This window comes from Helianthus annuus, chromosome 6, assembly GCF_002127325.2.
Source record: "Helianthus annuus cultivar XRQ/B chromosome 6, HanXRQr2.0-SUNRISE, whole genome shotgun sequence".
NCBI lineage: Eukaryota > Viridiplantae > Streptophyta > Magnoliopsida > Asterales > Asteraceae > Helianthus > Helianthus annuus.
In genome coordinates, this window is record NC_035438.2 from 30,380,883 (window position 1) to 30,390,651 (window position 9,769).

The window sequence follows — 9,769 nt, forward strand, 5'->3', positions numbered from 1 at the left end:
AAAATAGTTTAATAGCCTTTCATGAAATTTTGTCAAGTTGTGGAAAGGTTTCGGCTTACCATCCTTTGGGTTGGGCTTGTATTGAAGTTGTAACCAAAATGCTTCAAGTTTTCAAAACCACAACAATCGCCGCTTTTTCCGGAATTTAGTATCCAACAAGTTCTATAACATTTCATAAAATATATACAATGTGTTTAAAATTAAGTGAGTTAAAGGTTAGAGGTAGATCATATTCGGATATGGCAAGCCCAATGAAGGAAAAGCTTAAGAGATATTTTAAAGAACTACTTGCCGTTTTCACTTGTGTTGCTGCCTTAAACCCTTGCTTAAATATAACGGGGGTTGAAATATTAGTTGAAAAAATTGCTAACGAGTTGGATTTAAACACCCCTCAAGACCCATTTTAGGTCAAGGTTTAAGAAGTCGATTTAACGGCCAACTTACAAATATGTTTGAGGTATAACCTCAAACATTCATGAGTTAATGAGAAATGCGACTTTTGCTGAAAGTTGAAGTGAACCGGATTTTGCTTTATAAAACCATTTATGGGATGAGTCTACTAAACGTAAACATAGTAAAACTACGAGTAGCGAAACCGGGAGGTATGGTGGGTTGAACTTTTTAATGACTTTGACTCCACAAGAATTCAATAAATATGATTTTTTTTGGCTTGGTGGAAAAGTAAGGAAGCTAAATTTCCGATCTTAGCTACCATGGCCCGAGATTTACTAACGGTCCCAGCTTCCTCATAGAACAGTTCAAATTGTTTGTTTTAATGTTTTGTTGTGGTTCTAAAGTCTTTCCACATAGAATATGATGTGTCATTTGAATATTCGGTTGAAATCGATTGTTTTGATGCGGTTTAGAACACAAACAAGAGCAAAAACTAGGAAAAAACATTTATTTGGTTGAGACACGATTATTTAGTTATTTTAACCGAACTGAATTGAATTTGATTTAGTTTACAAAATTTCAAATAGGTTTTGTTCAGTTTCAGTTAGTGGCATAAAAAACTTGCAAGTCGAAACAAATTAACGAACTGATGAACACCCCTAAGTAAAGGTTTTTTCGCGCAATGCACCGTGAAATCTGTATATTAGATTATCACACAAAAAGGATTTTACACTAAAACGGGGGAAGAGTATAACAACTCTCGGTAAAACCGACATCCTCATAATAATTCCGACACCCTAATATATCTTTAAATATATCAATATATCTTTATATGCACCCCGTATGTGAAAACCGAGCCCAAATTAGAATATAACATATTAAATAAATTAAAAACAATAATTATTAAGCTGAGGCGGGCCGCGTAGGGCCTCACCTCAAGCTCATGCGGGCCGCATTAGGATATAATTGGACTCCGTTTAAACCGTTAGTTGATGCGGGCCGCGTACAACATTGCTTAAGTCCATGCGGGCCGCGAGCGTTCTGAATTGTGGCGCAGCCTTGGGCCACCACGTGGCCCAACACGCGTTGAACCTAGGTGGTGACCCGGATCAGCTAGCCTAGACCCCTAGGCCATGCGGGCCGCGTAAAGCCCAACCCATATCCCACGCGGGCCGCGAGAGGATCAGTTTTCAGCCCTATATAAGGCAGCCTCGGGATTTCATTTCCGATCGCTCACTTCTTTCTTTCTTAAGCAAATTTCTATAGTGGCGTTATTATACCCGGGTATTATACCCCCTAAATTAGTGAGGTTCTGCTCTGTTGTAAGTATTATAACCCCTGGATACGTATTAGGTACTCTGCCCGATTGATCTAGGGTTCCGTAACGGCTGTCGTGGTTCTGCCCGACGTAGTCGTTGGAATGCCGTCTCGGGGAGGGTATTACTAATGTTAAAATGGGTTATTATACTAACACACGTGCATTTGTGTAAATTATAGATTATTCCCAGGAAATCACTACTGAAAACCCTAAAACAGCAATGTGAGTAATCTCCTTTTTGTTAACAGTTTTTACAAAACCTTAACATTTTTATAATGTAATTTAGCAGTGATTGAGTCTTTGTAATTCTACAATTACTGCCGGTATGTTGGGGTTTTGTATACAAAATGTGAGTAACGTTACCATTGGACGAAGAGTTAGCCAATGTGTAATATGACCCACCAGTCAGGATTGACAGTACTGAATGAGTAATTTGGTAGATATAAACATTGTAATCGCCCTCAATACTGTTTAAATTAAATTAATATCTCTTGATTAAACTGAGATTCATTCACCAGTATTTTCCACTGACAAAACCTTTTTAAAACGCGTTTCAGGTAACACAATGTGAAAGCCAATTAGAAGCCAGCTGGACAGCACTGAAGGCTTGGAAAAGTGGCTATAAAAGTTACCTAAATAAAAGAAAGCGTTTATTTCAATAAAGTGGGATTTATCCCTGTAATTCAGCTTGTAATAAAAACTTGGGTTTTACCCATTTGTTTAATATTATAAAACAAGGTGGTTTACTCTGATTAAATATTTCCTAACTACGGTCCTGATGAAAATTTCCGCTGCCAAATAAATTAATAACGTGATACCACCGCAACTGGTTCGCGGCCGCCCGTTCCCGGGATCTAGGGATCGGGGGTTGTGACAGAAGGTGGTATCAGAGCTATGCCACTGATTCAGCCACAGAAGTGTTCCGCTGACATCAAATTCAAATTGTTAGGAAATAAATTACGGAAATACGTGCATAATTGTATTTTCTTGTTAAGTGTTATCTGACTATTTGTTAGTTTACAGTATGAGCGACCAAGGACCCTCTGACGCGTATCGTCAATTGTCTGGTTCGCCTAGAAGTGAAGGCACCTCCTCTTCTCAGCCTGCCCTCTCAGGGTACTCTGCTGATACGGAAGAAGGAATCTTTGTGTTTAAGGCTCAGTCTGAAGAGCCATTTCCTCAGAAAAAGAGGGGATGGTTCAGTAGGGGAGCACACGAGCGTAGGAAACGTCTGAAAAAGTTACAGGATCAGCGAGTGTTAGCCGCAGCCAAAAGAGAAACTGATGCCTATGCCCAGGATATGCTCAATAGGGGTATAGCCAATATCCACATTTTAGCAACCACTGCAGCTGACCCAAACCTAGAACAAATGCTTGCACCCCAACCACAATTACCAAATCCTGACCAACCCATGGAAGTAGAAAACCCTGAAAATCAACCAGAAATGCATAATTTCAACCCAGAAGAGATACCTAGGGTACCTGCACCCAATCCACTAGACCCAAACAATTACGACCCCTGGTGGAACGAGGTTAGGGACTATGTGCAACAAAACCCAATTCAGGAAAATGTGCCAATGCCCAATCTAGGAGCCTACCCAGGATTAGATCCTCAAGATCCCTACAATATTAACGATGCATACATTAGGGAGATCTTAGAAAATCCATACCCTTACCAGGCCCCGTACCAGGAACCCGCACCTCAGATTCCAAACCCAGTCCTAGAACCTGCACCCCCAATGAGTGCAGAAAATGTCCAAGAACTTAGGACTTTTGGGGAGGAAATTTTAGAAAACAGTGAAAGAATGCGACAGGTGGGAGAGCGTCTCGTCTGGAAGTACGACGAGCGCAATATGGATTTCTGGATGAATCCATATCAGTAAACGTGATGACAGGACGATAGTAGTAATAATAATATAATATAATAATATAATAATATATGTGTGTATGTGTTAGAAAAAAAAAACTATGGATGCATACTATTAGTATTGTAGCTTTACATTTCAGTCGGTACTGTAATTTTAATTTCTGTACTGGTGTGTATTGATGCATACTATATAAATAGAGTAAAAGTCGCAATGCTCGACGCTTTTGGACTAAAAAGTGCGTGTCATGTGATTAGCTATATTCAAATATTATTTGTGATATTAATATTTGGTAAATGTTTAAAATTCAGATGGCCGACGAGGGAAATCAAGAAAATCTGAATAACGATAACCAGAGTAACAATAACGTGGTTAACGAGAATCTGAACAACAATAACAACGGAAATCAAATGGATAATAGTGCTGTTCAACATATTGTGGCACAGGGAATTATAGATGCGATGCCATTTATTATTCAAACAGTTCAAGAAGCGAATAATAAAAGTAAGCATAGCAGTAAGCGACCAACTGAACCGGAACACAGCGTGAACAATGGACTCGTACTTCAAGCGCCCATCCCCAAAAGAAGAAGAACCATGCCACATGGTTGTTCTTACAAGGAATTCTGGTCCTGCAAACCAATAGAATTCTCGGGCAATGAAGGACCCATTGCAGCTTTACGCTGGATAGAGAAAACTGAGGCAGTTCTGAAAATAAGCAAGTGTGCGGAAGAAGATAAAATAATGTTTGCTTCAAATCTGTTTAAGAATGCAGCTCTAGAATGGTGGAACACTATCCTCCAATCCAGAGGAAGTGATAGGGTTTATAACATGGAATGGGAGGAATTCAAGAACATGGTAGAAAGGAAATTCTGCCCTCCCAATGAAAAAGAACAAATAGCAAATAAGTTTCTGAATCTTAGAATGACTGGGGTAGACAGTAAAGGTTACACTACCACATTCTTTGAATATGCCCGGATAGTACCAAACCTTGCGTTACCTGAATCAGTATTAATCTCCCGTTACATCTGGGGATTAATTGGGGAGATTAGGCATGTAGTCAAGGCAGCTAGACCCCAAACCATAGAGGAAGCTGTAGAACTAGCCAATACCTTGACCGATGAACTAGTAAGAACTAGGGAAGAAGATCAGAGGAGAAACTTATCCCAAAGGCTTACCCAAGAATTCCGTTCTGGGAATTTCAACCGTAGGAATGTAGGTTCTACATCTGCACCTTATTGCAAGCATTGCAAAAGGAAGCACTCTGGAAAATGCTCCATATATTGCAATTTTTGCAAAATATTAGGTCACAAAGAAGAAGACTGCAGGAGAAAAGCCAACAACCGAATATGCTTCAATTGTGGAGAAAAAGGTCATATTAAGACAAACTGTCCAAAGTTGACTCCAGCTGCAAACAACAAGAATACTAAAAATGCTAGAGCATTCGTTTTGACTGCAGACGAAGCCAAGATGATTCCAGACGTCATTGCTGGTACGTTTTTAGTTAATGATATTTTTGCTAAAGTATTATTTGACTCTGGTGCAAACCAAAGTTTTATTAATACTTCATTTTGCAAACTCCTAAATCAACCATTAACTAAACTACCACAAGAATGTCTAGTAGAAACCGCAAATGGAGAAACCACTAGAATTTCTGAAATCTTGCAGGAAGCAAGAATAGAAATTTTTAATCAAAAGTTTATTGCAAACCTTTACCCAATGAATCTGGCTGGATTTGATGTTGTGTTAGGTATGGATTGGTTAATAGCCAATAAAGCCAGTATTTTATGTGATCAAAAGACAATTCAATTAAAATCACCAAGAGGTGAAAAGATCTCAATTAAAGGAGATAAACCCTTTAGATCCACTAAATTCATCTCTGTGATGAAAACTGCAAGTTATATAAGAAAAGGATCTATAGTGTATTTGATTTCTATAATCACTAACACTAAAGGAACAGAATTAAAAGACATTCCAGTAGTGTCCCAGTTTTCAGATGTTTTTCCAGAAGAATTGCCAGGATTACCACCAGACAGAGAAGTTGAATTCAGAATTCATCTGTTACCAGGGACAGCACCAATTGCCAAAGCACCTTACCGTTTGGCACCCGCTGAAATGCAAGAACTAAAGAAACAATTAGACGAATTGTTGGAAAAAGGATTCATACAGCCAAGTTCATCACCATGGGGAGCACCAATATTGTTCGTCAAAAAGAAGGACGGATCAATGCGTATGTGCATTGACTACCGTGAATTGAACAAAGTCACGATTAAGAATCGGTACCCATTACCAAGAATCGATGATTTGTTTGATCAACTTCAAGGAGCTCGATTTTTCTCTAAAATCGATTTAAGATCAGGATATCATCAATTAAAGGTACAGGAAGAGGATATTCCTAAAACCGCCTTCAGAACAAGGTATGGTCATTATGAATTTACTGTCATGCCATTTGGTTTAACCAATGCCCCAGCCGCATTTATGGACATGATGAACCGAATATGTAAGCCATATTTGGATAAATTCATAATTGTCTTCATAGATGATATTCTAATTTACTCTAAAAGTAAAGAAGAGCATGCAAAGCACTTGCACTTACTTTTAAGTTTATTGAGAAAAGAAAAGCTTTATGCTAAGTTTTCAAAATGTGAGTTTTGGTTAGAATAGGTACAATTTCTCGGACATTTAGTGAATCATGAAGGAATTCATGTAGATCCAACAAAAATCGAGGCAATTACTAAATGGAAAACCCCTGAATCACCAACCGAGGTTAGAAGTTTCTTAGGATTGGCCGGTTATTATAGAAGATTTATTCAAGATTTTTCTAGAATAGCCATTCCTTAACTAAGTTAACGTGTAAATCTGTTAAGTTTGAATGGGGACCAAAACAAGAAGAAGCTTTTAGAATCCTTAAGCAAAGATTAACCCATGCACCTATATTAGCATTACTAGAAGGAACTGAAGACTTTGTAATTTATTGTGATGCTTCTAAATTAGGTTATGGATGTGTGTTAATGCAACGTCAAAAGGTTATAGCTTACGCCTCTAGACAGCTTAAAAGTCATGAAGAAAATTATTCAACCCATGATTTGGAATTAGGAGCTATAATTTTTGCCCTTAAGATTTGGAGACATTATCTTTATGGTAGTAAGTTCACCATATTCACAGATCATAAAAGTTTAAGATATGTTTTCGGGCAAAAAGAGTTGAATATGAGACAAAGACGCTGGATGGAATTGCTTAGTGATTATGACTGTGATATCCAGTATCATGCAGGAAAAGCCAATGTGGTGGCTGATGCTTTAAGTCGAAAATATTATGAAAAGCCAAAAAGGGTACGTTCTCTTAAATTAAATCTACAAGTAGATTTAAATGAACAGATTAGAGAAGCACAAGAATCAGTAATCAAGGAAGATACTGAAAAATTAAAAGGAATGATTAAGGAATTGGAACAAGGAACGGATGGAATTTGGAGATTCCATAAAAAGAGAACCTGGATACCTAAATTAGGAAACTTACGTCACCGTATATTAGAAAAAGCTCATAAATCTAAATATACGATGCATCCAGGAAATGATAAAATGTACCAGGATTTAAGGAAAAATTTCTGGTGGATAGGAATGAAAAAGGATATAGCAGCTTATGTTTCTAAATGTTTGACTTGCTTACAAGTTAAAGCTGAACACCAGAAACCCTCAGGTTTGTTACAGCAATTAGAAATGCCAGTCTGGAAATGGGAATTGATAACAATGGATTTTGTTACCAAATTACCCAAAACAAGAAAAGGTAATGATACAATCTGGGTGATTGTAGATAGGCTAACCAAATCAGCTCATTTCTTACCAATGAAGGAAACCTTTAGCATGGAACAATTAGCCAAATTGTATGTAAATGAAATCGTTTCTTTACATGGCATTCCTTTATCAATTGTTTCTGATAGGGATAGCCGTTTTACCTCTCATTTTTGGTCAAGTTTTCAAAAAGCAATGGGAACCAAGCTGAATCTAAGCACCGCGTATCATCCTCAAACGGACAGGCAAAGTGAAAGAACAATTCAAACAATGGAAGACATGCTTAGAGCCTGTGTAATTGATTTCGGAGGTAATTGGGATGAACACTTACCTTTGATAGAATTTTCTTATAATAATAGTTATCACACAAGTATCAATGCTGCACCATTCGAAGCACTTTATGGACGAAAGTGCAGAACCCCAGTCTGTTGGGCAGAAATTGGAGAAAAGCAACTATCTGGACCCGAGATAGTACAAGAAACAACCGACAAAATTATTCAAGTCAAGGAACAACTGAAAGCAGCAAGTGATCGACAGAAGAGCTACGCTGACAATAGACGCAAACCATTAGAATTTCAAGTAGGAGATAAAGTATTATTAAAAGTCTCTCCCTGGAAAGGAGTGGTAAGATTCATCAAAAGAGGAAAGCTAAGTCCCAGGTATATTGGACCCTTTAAAATTATCAGAAGAATAGGACCTGTAGCTTATCAGCTACAACTGCCAGAGGAAATGGCAGGAATACATGATGTGTTTCATGTATCTAATCTCAAAAAGTGTCTAGCCGACAAATCACTCGTAGTACCTCTCAAGGATATAGAGGTTAATGAACAACTCAAGTTTGTGGAAAGGCCTCTACAGATTGAAGATAGGAAAATTAAGAATCTCAAGCACAAAAGACTAGTTTTGGTCAAAGTGAAGTGGGACTCCAAAAGAGGACCCGAATACACATGGGAGCTTGAATCAGAAATGCAAAAGAAATATCCACACTTGTTTCAGTAGATCTCGAGGACGAGCTCTAAAACAAGGTGGGGAGGATATAACAACCCTCGGTAAAACCGACATCCTCATAATAATTCCGACACCCTAATATATCTTTAAATATATCAATATATCTTTATATGCACCCCGTATGTGAAAACCGAGCCCAAATTAGAATATAACATATTAAATAAATTAAAAACAATAATTATTAAGCTGAGGCGGGCCGCGTAGGGCCTCACCTCAAGCTCATGCAGGCCGCATTAGGATATAATTGGACTCCGTTTAAACCGTTAGTTGATGCGGGCCGCGTACAACATTGCTTAAGTCCATGCGGGCCGCGAGCGTTCTGAATTGTGGCGCAGCCTTGGGCCACCACGTGGCCCAACACGCGTTGAACCTAGGTGGTGACCCGGATCAGCTAGCCTAGACCCCTAGCCCATGCGGGCCGCGTAAAGCCCAACCCATATCCCACGCGGGCCGCGAGAGGATCAGTTTTCAGCCCTATATAAGGCAGCCTCGGGATTTCATTTCCGATCGCTCACTTCTTTCTTTCTTAAGCAAATTTCTATAGTGGCGTTATTATACCCGGGTATTATACCCCCTAAATTAGCGAGGTTCTGCTCTGTTGTAAGTATTATAACCCCTGGATACGTATTAGGTACTCTGCCCGATTGATCTAGGGTTCCGTAACGGCTGTCGTGGTTCTGCCCGACGTAGTCGTTGGAATGCCGTCTCGGGGAGGGTATTACTAATGTTAAAATGGGTTATTATACTAACACACGTGCATTTGTGTAAATTATAGATTATTCCCAGGAAATCACTACTGAAAACCCTAAAATAGCAATGTGAGTAATCTCCTTTTTGTTAACAGTTTTTACAAAACCTTAACTTTTTTATAATGTAATTTAGCAGTGATTGAGTCTTTGTAATTCTATAATTACTGCCGGTATGTTGGGGTTTTGTATACAAAATGTGAGTAACGTTACCATTGGACGAAGAGTTAGCCAATGTGTAATATGACCCACCAGTCAGGATTGACAGTACTGAATGAGTAATTTGGTAGATATAAACATTGTAATCGCCCTCAATACTGTTTAAATTAAATTAATATCTCTTGATTAAACTGAGATTCATTCACCAGTATTTTCCACTGACAAAACCTTTTTAAAACGCGTTTCAGGTAACACAATGTGAAAGCCAATTAGAAGCCAGCTGGACAGCACTGAAGGCTTGGAAAAGTGGCTATAAAAGTTACCCAAATAAAAGAAAGCGTTTATTTCAATAAAGTGGGATTTATCCCTGTAATTCAGTTTGTAATAAAAACTTGGGTTTTACCCATTTGTTTAATATTATAAAACAAGGTGGTTTACTCTGATTAAATATTTCCTAACTACGGTCCTGATGAAAATTTCCGCTGCCAAATAAA